The 12,201-nt window shown below is 40.0% G+C and overlaps 1 long non-coding RNA gene across 1 annotated transcript in view; it reads left to right on the forward strand.

Annotated features, from left to right (window-relative positions):
* The first annotated feature begins 1,497 nt into the window (after window positions 1-1,497).
* Window positions 1,498-12,201, forward strand: part of LOC130540718 (uncharacterized) — a 101,432-nt gene continuing 90,728 nt past the window's right edge. The window contains exon 1 of the long non-coding RNA XR_008954711.1: window positions 1,498-2,098. This is a non-coding gene — a long non-coding RNA (uncharacterized LOC130540718). The remainder of the gene's footprint in view (window positions 2,099-12,201) is intronic.

Raw genomic sequence — 12,201 nt, forward strand, 5'->3', positions numbered from 1 at the left:
TATACACACGTGTGTGCGTATATATACATAGTGCTGAAGAATATTCTAGAATTGAAAAGACATTCAGATTGAAAACAGTAAGCAAACAAGACCAAAAAATACAAAAATGCGGAATATTACAAAGAAAAAAGTATCCACAGAATAGAATTACAAAGCATATATTTTTAATGGAATAATAGAAAATAGACCTACAAAAGGCTAATCAGTAGCAATAGAGGGAAATGCCCAAGAACTAAGAGTGAAATATTGTTTAGAATACTTTACCTAGCTGTTCTTACTAAAGACCTTATTATATAACTATTTTAATAAGAAATTCAGGAAAGAAAAGTGTTAAATTCAGAAGGAAAAAAACTAAACACAAGACTCAAAGATGGACGTAGTAACTGACAACACTTTGTAGGCAAAGAAAATTGGAATTAGTATTAAAATTGAATGGGTAGAAAATAAGATATAACTAAAACCTGAGATTTCAAGTATGTGAACAAGAAGAAAGGAGAGACCAGAGGAAAGTTAAAGAATTCTAAATTTCTAGTTAGATTGGGGAAGTAACAATTAGATTCAGAATTTCATAAGATAACATTGAGTTAAATACATAGCGAGAAATATATACAGTCCAGGAAAATTACTAAGATTCAAAGAAATAAGGAGGCCAAAGTAAATGAATGGAAGTCTTAACTTAGAAATTAGTGGAATTATCATTTTATTTCCTGATGGAATCATTGCTCCCTTTGAAACTAAGCAGGGCATAAGATCCTGGAGAAAGGAAGCAACATTTTTCAATAATCACCAATGGTAATGGTGTTTAATCTCCACATGTTAATTTTTATGCCTATGAATCTGGGCTTTAGGAGTAACAGCGCCATGTATGGGAAGTTGATTTATAGCATATAAAGGTTCCTGGAGGACATTATTACAGCACTATACAGTATTACCACCTAAATGGCAACTGGTGAGTCTTCCAAAGAATATTCTATCATTCTCTCAAGCCAGCTGTTTCAGTATGTTGGGTAACAAAATGAGATCAATAAATACCAGGATCCTAGGCCTATTGCCACACTTTGCTGTGAATTGATATCCTTGGTCAGAAGCAATGTTTTCTCAAACATGATGCATGCTAAAGAATTATGTAATTGGGGAAAATCAGACACAAGCTCTTATCATGTGAGTGGCTGGCCTGCAATGAAAGATGCATGCTCACTCTCCTCAGGTGTCTACTGTTAAAGTGAGGGCATTAATTGGAAAAGAATGGAACCCTGAAACTTGGAATGGGGACATGTGGGAGTGAGAGACAGCTGGATTTCCTAGGCCGACTAAGAATCCCTAAGCCTAGCTGGGAAGGTGACCGCATCCACCTTTAAACACAGGGCTTGCAACTTAGCTCACACCCAACCAATCAGAGAGCTCACTAAAATACTAATTAGGCAAAAACAGGAGGTAAAGAAATAGCAAGTCATCTATTGCCTGAGAGCACAGTGGGAGGGATAAGGACCAGGATATAAACCCAGGCATTTGAGCCGGCAACGGCAACCTCCTTTGAGTCCCCTCCCTTTGTATAGGAGCTCTGTTTTCACTGTCTTTCACTCTATTAAATCTTGCAACTGCACTCTTCTGGTCCGTATTTGTTACGGCTTGAGCTGAGCTTTCACTCGCCGTCCACCACTACTGTTTGCAGCTGTCACAGACCCGCCGCTGACTCCCATCCCGCTGCTGACTCCCATCCCTCCGGATCCGGCAGGGTGTCCGCTGTGCTCCTGATCCAGCAAGACTCCCATTGCCACTCCCGATAGTGCTAAAGGCTTGCCATTGTTCCTGCATGGCTAAGTGCCTGGGTTCGTCCTAATCCAGCTGAACACTAGTCACTGGGTTCCACGGTTCTCTTCCATGACCCGCGGCTTCTAATAGAGCTATAACACTCACCACGTGGCCCAATATTCCATTCCTTGGAATCCGTGAGGCCCCAGGTCAGAGAACACGAGGCTTGCCACCATCTTGGAAGCAGCCTGCCACCATCTTGGAAGTGGCTCACCACCGTCTTGGGAGTTCTGTGAACAAGGACCCCTGGTAACATTTTGGCGACCACGAAGGGACATCCAAAGTTGTGAGTAATATTGGACCACTTTCGCTTGCTATTCTGTTCTATCCTTAGAACTGGAGGAAAATACTGGGCACCTGTCGCCAGTTAAAAATGATTAGCATGGCCGCCGGACTTAAGACTCAGGTGTGAGGCTATCTGGGGAAGGGCTTTCTAACAACCCCCAAGCCTTCTGTTGGGAACTTTGGTCTGCCTGGAGCCAGCTTCCACTTTCAATTTTCTTGGGGAAGCCAAGGGCTGACTGGAGGCAGAAAGCTGTTTTCCCGAACTCCCGGCAGTAGTCTCTACTCGGCAGTCGCCCATGCGTGCGCCCTTACCTTTCCTTCTGAATTATACCTCCGGGGTCCCGACTCCGACTTTCTTGAGAGTTTAGACCCAAAATTCTCCTTACCTCTGAATCTACTTCCTTTGATCCCTGCCTCCTGCCTCCTAGGTACTAATAGTTCAGACTTTCATTTCCTCTAGCAAGTTGTGTCTCCAAAGGGATCTAAGGAGGCTCTATGCTGTGTCCTTAGGCACCTAGGCTATAACCCAGGGAGTCTTATCCCTGGTATCCCTCCCGATTTAGGTATACAGCTCTTGACATGGGCAGTTATGTGGGACCTGTTCCCCACCACCCTTGTGAGGGCCCCAAGTTTGTAATGGCTAAGAAAGAGAGACGGAGAGAGAGAGAGACGGAGAAAGAGACAAAGAGGGAGTCAAAGAGAAAAAGAAAGAAAAAGATAGAAATAGTTAAAAAAAAAAAAAAGTGTGCCCTATTCCTTTAAAAGCCAGGGTAAATTTAAAACCTGTAACTGATAATTGCCACTTTGTTGTCAGTGTAAATAAGGGCGTAGCAAATCCTTAACCCAGTAACCCGTGGATAGGCCAAATGCATTCAGTCAGTAGCGGCAACGGCTTTGCTAAAAGTAGAAAAGTAACTTTTAGAGGAAACCTCATTGTGAGCACACCTCACCAGTTCAGAGTTATTCTAAGTTAAAAAAAAAAAAAAAAAGCAAAAAGGTAGCTTACTAACTCAATAATCTTAAAGTATGGGGCTACTATGTTAGAAAAGGGTAATGTAACTCCAACCACTGATAATTCCCTTAACCCAGCAGATTTCCTAACAGGGGATTTAAATCTTAATTACCACACAAAGGTCCGACCAGACCTAGGAGGAACTCCCTTCAGCACAGGACGATAGATGGTTCCTCCCAGGTGACTGAGGAAAAAACTACAATGGGTATTCAGTAATTGGTATGGAGACTCTTGTGGAAGCAGAGTTAAAAATTTGCCTAATAATTGGTCTCCTCAAATGTGCGAGCTGTTTGCACTCAGCCAAGCCTTAAAGTACTTACAGAATCAAAAGACTGTCTCAATCCTGACTCAAAAGGTTAGCTACACAGTCTCTGAAATGAATTTGCAGAAGAACTGTTGTTTATGGGAATGCATCTTGATAGGGCAGCTGGGTTGTTATGAAATACTCAGGAACCCAGCCCAGCTCTAGGACTCACCCCTGAGCGCAAAGGCAATGTTGGGCACGCTGGTAAAGGAGCACTAGAATCCAGCAACCCAGGCCCCTTTCTTTGTGGTCAAGAAAGGCAGGAAAAGGAGTGCAGAACTGCTACATTGGTGAGCGTAACTAATCCAATAAGCAGAGGTCCATGGGTGGTTACGCACGCTGGAAAAGAATAAGCATTAGGCCCTTAGAGGATGCTCTAGGACTAATGCTCATCGGAAAATGACTAGGGGTGCTGGCATCCTTATGTTCTTTCTTCAGATGGGAAACGTTCGCCCCAAGGCAAAAGTGCCCCTAAGATGTATTCTGGAGAATTAGAACCAATTTGACCCTCAGATGTCAAGAAAGAAACGACTTATATTCTTCTGCAGTACTGCCTGGCCACGATATCCTCTTCAAGGGGGAGAAACCTGGCCTCCTGAGGGAAGTACAAATTATAACACCATCTTACAGCTAGACCTCTTTTGTAGAAAAGAAGGCAAATGGAGTGAAGTGCCATATGTGCAAACTTTCTTTTCATTAAGAGACAACTCACAGTTATGTAAAAAGTGTGGTTTATGTCTTACAGGAAGCCCTCAGAGTCTACCTCCCTATCCCAGCTTTCCCCCGACTCCTTCCCCAACTAATAAGCATCCCCTTGAACCCAAACAGTCCAAAAGGAGATAGACAAACAGGAAAACAATGAAACAAAGAGTGCCAGTATTCCCCGATTATGCCCCTTCCAAGCAGTGGGAGGAGGAGAATTCGGCCCAGCCAGAGTGCATGTACCTTTTTCTCTCTCAGACTTAAAGCAAATTAAAATAGACTTAGGTAAATTCTCAGATAACCCTGATGGCTATATTGATGTTTTAAAAGGGTTAGGGCAATCCTTTGATCTGACATGGAGAGATATAATGTTACTGCTAAATCAGACACTAACCCCAAATGAGAGAAGTGCCGCCATAACTGCAGCCCGAGAGTTTGGTGATCTCTGGTATCTCAGTCAGGTCAATGATAGGATGACAACAGAGAAAAGAGAACGATTCCCCACAGGCCAGCAGGCAGTTCCCAGTGTAGACCCTCATTAGGACACAGAATCAGAACATGGAGATTGGTGCCACAGATATTTGCTAACTTGAGTGCTAGAAGGACTAAGGAAAACTAGGAAGAAGCCTATGAATTGTTCAGTGATGTCCACTATAACACAAGGAAAGGAAGAAAATCCTACTGCCTTTCTGGAGAGAGTAAGGGAGGCATTAAGGAAGCATACCTCCCTGTCACCTGACTCTATTGAAGGCCAACTAATCTTAAAGGATAAGTTTATCACTCAGTTAGCTGAAGACATTAGAAAAAAACTTCAAAAGTCCGACTTAGGCCTGGAGTACGGCTGAGTGCCCAATTTGGCAGCAGGCAAGACCAACACTGAGCCCTTCATATGGCACCATGCTTTGTGGTGATCAGCCAACTACTTGATGAAAGGTTGATTATATTGGACATCTTTCATCAGAGAAATGGCAATGGTTTGTCCTTCCTGGAATAGACACTTATTCTCGATATGGGTTTGTCTATCCTGCAGGCAATGCTTCTGCCAGGAGTACCATCTGTGGACTCATGGAAAGCCTTATCCACCATCATGGCATTCCACACAGCATTGCCTCTAAACAAGGCACTTATTTTATAGCTAAGGAAGTGTGGCAGTGGGCTCATGCTCATGGAATTCACTGATTGTATCTTGTTGCCCATTATCTTAAAGCAGCTGGATTGATAGAACAGTGGAAAGGCCATTTGAAGTCACAATTACACCACCAACTAGGTGACAATACTTTGCAGGGCTCGGCAAAGTTCTCTTGAAGGCTGTGTATGTCCTGAATCAGCATCCAATATATGGTACTGTTTCCCTCATAGCCAGCATTCACAGGCCTAGGAATCAAGGGGTAGAAGTAGAAGTGGCACCACTCACCATCACTCCTAGTGACCCACTAGCAAAAATTTTACTTCCAGTTCCCCCAACATTATGTTCTGCTGGCCTTAGTTCCAGAGGGAGGAATTCTGCCACCAGTTGACACAAGAATGATGCCATTAAACTGAAAGTTAAAATTGCCAGCTGGCCACTTCGGGCTCCTCCCACCTCTAAGTCAACAGGTCAAGAAAGGAGTTACAGTGTTGGCTTGGGTGATTGACCTGGACTATCAAGATGAAATCAGGTTACTACTCCACAGTGGAGGTAAGGAAGAATATGTGTGGAATACAGGAGATCCCTTAGGCCGTCTTTTAGTACTACCATGCCCTGTGATTAAGGTCAATGGAAAACTACAACAACCCAATCTAGGCAGGACTACAGATGGCCCAGACTCTTCAGGAATGAAGGTTTGGGTGACTTCACCAGGTAAAAAAATAACAGCCTGCTGAGGTGCTAGCTGAAGGCAAAGGGAATACAGAATGGTTAGTAGAAAAAGGTAGTCATCAATACCAGCTACGACCACAAGACCAGTTGCAGAAATGAGACCTGTAATTGTCATGTAGGTTTCCTCCTTACATGTTTGTGCATGTATACACTTCTACTAAGAAAATACCTTTATTTATTTCCTTTGCTTTTCCCTTATCAAGTGACATTATTAACTGCATATCAGCAGTTAAGTGTTGTTAACTTTATGTAATAGCATTTCGGTTAATAATTCACTTCTGGCTGTATGAAGGATAGCCGTATTAAGTTAGGTGTAATTATGACATCATTATTGTCTTTATTTGAAGATTATGTGTAATTTCAGGAGATGTGTATGGGTTCAAGTTGACAAGGGATGGACTTGTGATGGCTAATGTTGAGTGTCAACTTGACTGAGGATGCAAAGTATTGTTCCTGGGTGTGTCTGTGAGGGTGTTGCCAAAGGAGATTAACATTTGTGTCAGTGAACTGGGAGATGCAGACCCACCCGCAATCTGGGTGAGCACCATGTAATCAGCTGCCAGAGCAGCTAGAATAAAGCAAGCAGAAGAAGGTGGAAGGAGCTGACTTGCTGAGTCTTCTAGTATTCTTTGTTCTTCTATGCTGGTTGCTTCCTGCCCCCAAACATCAGTCTGCAAGTTCTTCAGCTTTTGGACTCTTGGACTTAACACCAGTGGTTTGCCAGGGACTCTCGGGCCTTCTTTTCTAGCTGTAAATCAACAGACAGTAGATTTGACAGAAGCATTCCATGAAAGGAAAGCAAATCTATATTCAGGTGAATATCTAGTTCAGTAAAAACAAAGCACTGCCCTTTCATGATGGAAGTCATGCAGTGCAATAGACCTGCTACCAAGTAGCTGGCTGATTGCACCAGGGAATACTCCCATATCAGGGAATCAGCGGTGGTCTCTGCTTCTTGTAGAATGAACACTTAGCAATGGTTATAGTCAGGTCAGCCGTGATGAGTGGTACTCTATTTTGCTGATCCCATTCATAACCTCCATTTTTACTAACATGGCCACTTTGTTCATGAGTCCTCTTGGTAATGATAGGAGTTGCTGGGGAAAGAGGCTGACTTGTACACAAAGTATGGGTCTTTCTGTCCACTTGGTTATTAAAGTCCCTCTCTGCTGAGATCACTGTTTGGTGGACATTCACATGACACAAAAACATTTACATCATACCATTTTGGAAGTAGGATCTTTTCAGATGTAATCAAGTTAAGATGAGCCTGCACTAGATTAAGGTCGACCCTAGTCTAATCACTGGAGTCTCAATAAGAAAAAAAAAAAGAGACACAGAGGCAAACAGAGGGAAGAAAAACATGCGACAATGGAAACAAAGACTGGAGTTATGCAGCTGCAAGCCAAGGAATGCTATGGATTGGCAGCAACTGTCAGATGCTGGAAAAAGGCAAGGAAGTATCTTCCCCTAGAACCGTCAGAGAGAACATGAGCCTGCCAACACCTTTGTTAGACTTCTAATCTCCAGAATTGTAAATAAATATATTTCTGTTGTTTTAAGTCATCCATTTTGTGGTATTTTTTTATAGCAGCCTTAGAAAACTAATACAGCTAAAATTTTACATTAAAAACTTTCCTCATTAAGTCTTTATTTATCCTAAAATACATACCATATTTTGTTCAATGCATTTGTGATGGATTTGTCTTCAAGCTTCTTCTAGTCTCCACTTGTCTATTTCAGTAGAGCTACCACATATATATTTATGTTACTAAATATATTAGAATTTTTAAAACCAGATTTTCAAAACTGAGATTACTTGGTCAGAGAAAATACATCTATAATTTCACTATATATTAATAAATACTCCTAAATAAAAATGTCATCATTCATTTTTTATATGTACAAGTGATATATGAGAGTGCCGATTTTCCCACAACTATCTGTAGGGCTTGTCAAGCTTCTGAATTTTTGATAAATGGGAAATTGCATCCTTGTTAATTGTGGATATGCATTTTCTTATCATGAGTGTTACTGAACATTTTCTCCATAGACAACAATAGTTTGCACTGATTTACCTGAGAACTAATGGTTTATAAATTCCAAAGATTTTTTAATAATGACAGTATTTCTTTCCTAAATTTTTAGTAATTCTTTATATATTCAGATATTAGTGGTGTGCATATGATACAATTAGACTATTTTTTGTTTTCTATTGTGTTGTTTTGTTTGTGTTTTGATTTTTTTTTAATTTTAGGTTCAAGTGGTACATGTGCAGGTTTGTTACATGGGTATATTGTGTGATGCTGAGGTTTGGACTTCTAATGACTCTGTAGCTCAATGAGTGAGTGAACATAGTACCTGATAGGTAGTTTTTCAACCCTGTTCCCACGCCCTCCTTCCCCTCTTCTTAAATCCCCAGTGTCTAATGTTCCCATCTCTGTGTCCATGTGCACTAATGATTAGCTCCCACGTATAACTGGGACCATGCATTATTTGGTTTTATGTTTCTGCATTAATTCACTTCAGATAAGGACTTCCAGTTGCATCTGTGTAACTGCAAAACACGACTTCATACTCTTATGGCTGTGTAATATTCCATGGTATATATGTACCACATTTTCTTTATTCAATCCACTATCGATGGATACCTAGGTTGATTCCATGTCTGCTATTTTGAATAGTGCTATGATAATCATGCCAGTGCAGGTGTTTGGTTTTGTTGGGGGTGCATTTGATAGAACAATTTACTTTCCTTTGGACATATAGAAAGTAATGGGATTGGTGGGCAAAATGGTAATTCTATTTTTAGTTCTTTGAGAAATTTTCAAACTGCTTTCCACAGGGACTGAGGTAATTTACAATCCCACCAACAGTATATAAGCATTCACCTTTTTCCATGCCTGGTCAAAACCTATTTTTATTTTTTTTACTTTTTAATAGTAGCCATTCTGACTGGTGTGATAGAATCTCTCATTGTGGTTTTGATTTGCATTTCTCTGATTATTATTGAAGTTGAGCATTTTTCCATGTTTGTTGGTCCCTTGTGTAGTTTCTTTAGAAAAGTGTCTCTTCATGTTTTTTGGCCACTTTTTAATGAGGTTGCTTGTTTTTACTTGTTAATTTATGTTCCTTATAGATTTTAGATATTAGATCTTTTTTTAGATACATAGTGTGAAAGTATTTTCTCCCATTCTGTAGGTCATCTGTTTACCCCATTGATGGTTTCTCTTGCTGTGCAGAAGCTCTTTAGTTTCACTAAGTCCCAAATGTCAATTTTTGGTTTTGTTGCATTTGCGTTTGAAGACTTCGTTATAAATACTTTGCCTAGACCAATGTTCAGAAGAGTATGTCTTAGATTTCCTTCTAGGATTCTGACAGTTTGAGGTTTTACATTTAAGTCTTTAATCTATGTTGAGTTAATAGTTGTATATGATGAGAGGAAGGAGTCAAGTGTCATTCTTGTGAATATGGGTAGCAAGTTTTTCTGGCACCATTTATTGAATGGGCTATTGTTGGAACCTTGCTCAAGATTCTAAGTTCGAGAGGGGCCGCCGCGAGAGACTACTCGACACGGAGGTCACAGCAAAGAGACACTTTTTATTGCTAGCGCGCTAGGGTCCTCAGCACAAGAGGCCGAGAGACCTCGAACGGCTGTTGCACACTGCTTATAAAGGCAAAAACTACAAAGTCACACAGGGGGAGGTTACAAATTCAAACAGGGTGGGGTACAATAAGTTGATTGGTTCACACATTTGAAAAGGTTCAAGGCGCGAGGTTTGGAAGCAACTGATTGGTTTCTAATTATGGCCTGAGCCAGCTGTCCTACACTGGTTGGTCAGGGGGCTCACAGGCGGGAAGGGGTATTTCCTGGAAATGTTTTTCTACTTTGGTTCTGGGAATGTAGGGGACACTACCCTGGACATCTGGTGTCCCTGATAGCCACACCCGGACCCGGACTCCTGTCCATCTGTTGACACACCCGGGTGGGGTACTGTTCATCTGGTAAATGTTTTTCTGACTTGTTTTTCTGAAATGTTTTTCTGACATGTTTTCCTAAAGTGTTTTTCTAGAATGTTTTTCTAAAGTGTTTTTCTATTTTAATGGCTATATTTTTCTAAGGTTTCTCACTATCTTTTCTCCATTGTTTATTTTTGTTGAGTTTGTCAAAGATAAGTTGATTGTATGTGTGTGGCTTTATTATGGCTTCTCTATTATGTTCCATTGGTCTATGTGTCTGTTTTTGAACAAGTACTATTCTGTTTTGGTTACTGTAGCTTTGTAGTTTAAAGTCAGGTAATGTGAGGTCTCTGGCTTTGGTTCTTTTTGCTTAAGATTTCTTTGGCTGTAGGGCCCTTTTTTGATTCCATTTGAATTTTAGATTAGATTTTTCTAATTCTGTGAAAAATAATGTTGATAATCTGATAGGAATTTTGTTAAATCTAGTAGTTTGTTTTGGGTAGTATAAACATTTTAATGATATTGATTCTTTCAATTCATGAGTGTGGAATGTTTTCCATTTGTTTGTGTCATTTCTGATTTCTGTCATCAGTGTTTTCTAATTCTTCTTGTAGAAATCGTTCATCTCTTTGGTTAGCTATATTTCTATGTATTTTTTATGGCTATTTGAAATAGGATTGCATTCTTGACTTGACTCTCAGCTTGAACATTATTGGTGTATGGAAATGCTACTGATTTTTTTACATTGACTTTGTATCTTGAAACTTGACTGAAGACATGTATAAATTCTCAGAACCTTTTGGCAGAGCTTTTGTGGTTTTCTAAGTATGGAGTCATAGCATCAATGAAGAAATGTATTTTGACTAATTATTTTTCTATTAGAAGAAGTTGTATTTCTTTCTTTTGCCTGATCACTCTGGCTAGGTCTTCCAGTACTGTGATGAATATGAGTGGTGAGAGTGGACATCACTGGCTTGTTCAAGTTGTTAATAGAAATGCTTCCAACTTGTGCCCATTTAGTATGCTATTGGCTGTGGGTTTGTCATAGGTTGTACTTATTATTTTGAGATATGTTCTTTCAATTCTTAGTTTGTTGGGGGGTTTATCATGAAGGAGAGGAGGAGCAGTGGATTTCATCAATTGCTTTATTGTTTATCAAGATGATCATATGGTTTTTGTTTTTAATTTTGTTTATATAGTGAATCAGATTTATTGATTTGCATATGTTGATCCAATCTTGCATCCCAGAAATAAAGCTCTCTTGATTTTGGTGTGTTATATTTTTGATGTTCCCTTGGGTTCGGTTTGCTAATATTTTGCTGAGGATTTTTGCATCTGTGTTCATCAAGGATATTATCTGTGGTATTCTTTGTTCTGTCTTTGCCAGATTTTGATATCAGGATGGTACTGGTTTTGTAGAATGAGTCAAGGGGGAATACCCTCCTCCATGATTTTTTTTTTTTTTTTTAATAGTTTCACTAACATTGGGACCAGCTCTTCTTTATATACTTGGTAGAATTCCCTGAGAATCCATCTGGTCCAGAACATTTTTTATTTGGTAGGACTGTTTAATGCTGATGTAATTTTGTAAGTCATTATTGATCTGCTAAGTATTTCTATTTTTTCCTTGTTCAATCTTGGAAGGTCATGTCATCAGAAATTTGTCAATTTCCTCTAGAGTGTCTAACTTTTGTGCATAAAGATTGATTATTTTAGCCCTTGAACTTCTTTTGTTATTTCCATGGGATCAGTTGTAATATCACCTTTGTCATTTCTGATTGTGTTTATTTGGATTTTCTCTTTCTTTTGCATTGTTAATCTAGCTAGCATTCTGTCATTCTTATTAATCCTTTCAAGGGAACAACTTTTTTTTTCCTTTGGTATGTTGTCTTTTTTGGTGTGAATTTTATTTGGTCTGCCCTGGTTTTAATCACTTATTTTCTTCTCTAGGTTTGCATTTAGTTCACTCTTGTTTTTCTAGTTCTTTTAGGTTTGACATCAGATTGTTAACTTGATATCTTCTTATCTTTTCGGGGTAAGTGTTTAGTGCTGCAAACATTCCTCTTTTTTTTTTTTTTTTGAGACGGAGTCTTGCTCTGTTGCCCAGGCTGGAGTGCAGTGGCATGATCTCGGCTCACTGCAAACTCCACCTCCCGGATTCATGCCATTCTCCTGCGTTCGTGCCATTCTCCTGCCTCAGCCTCCTGAGTAGCTGGGACTACAGACACCCGCCACCACGCCCGGCTAATTTTTTGTATTTTTAGTAGA

Source organism: Pan paniscus, chromosome 14 (genome assembly GCF_029289425.2).
Source record: "Pan paniscus chromosome 14, NHGRI_mPanPan1-v2.0_pri, whole genome shotgun sequence".
Classification (NCBI taxonomy): domain Eukaryota; kingdom Metazoa; phylum Chordata; class Mammalia; order Primates; family Hominidae; genus Pan; species Pan paniscus.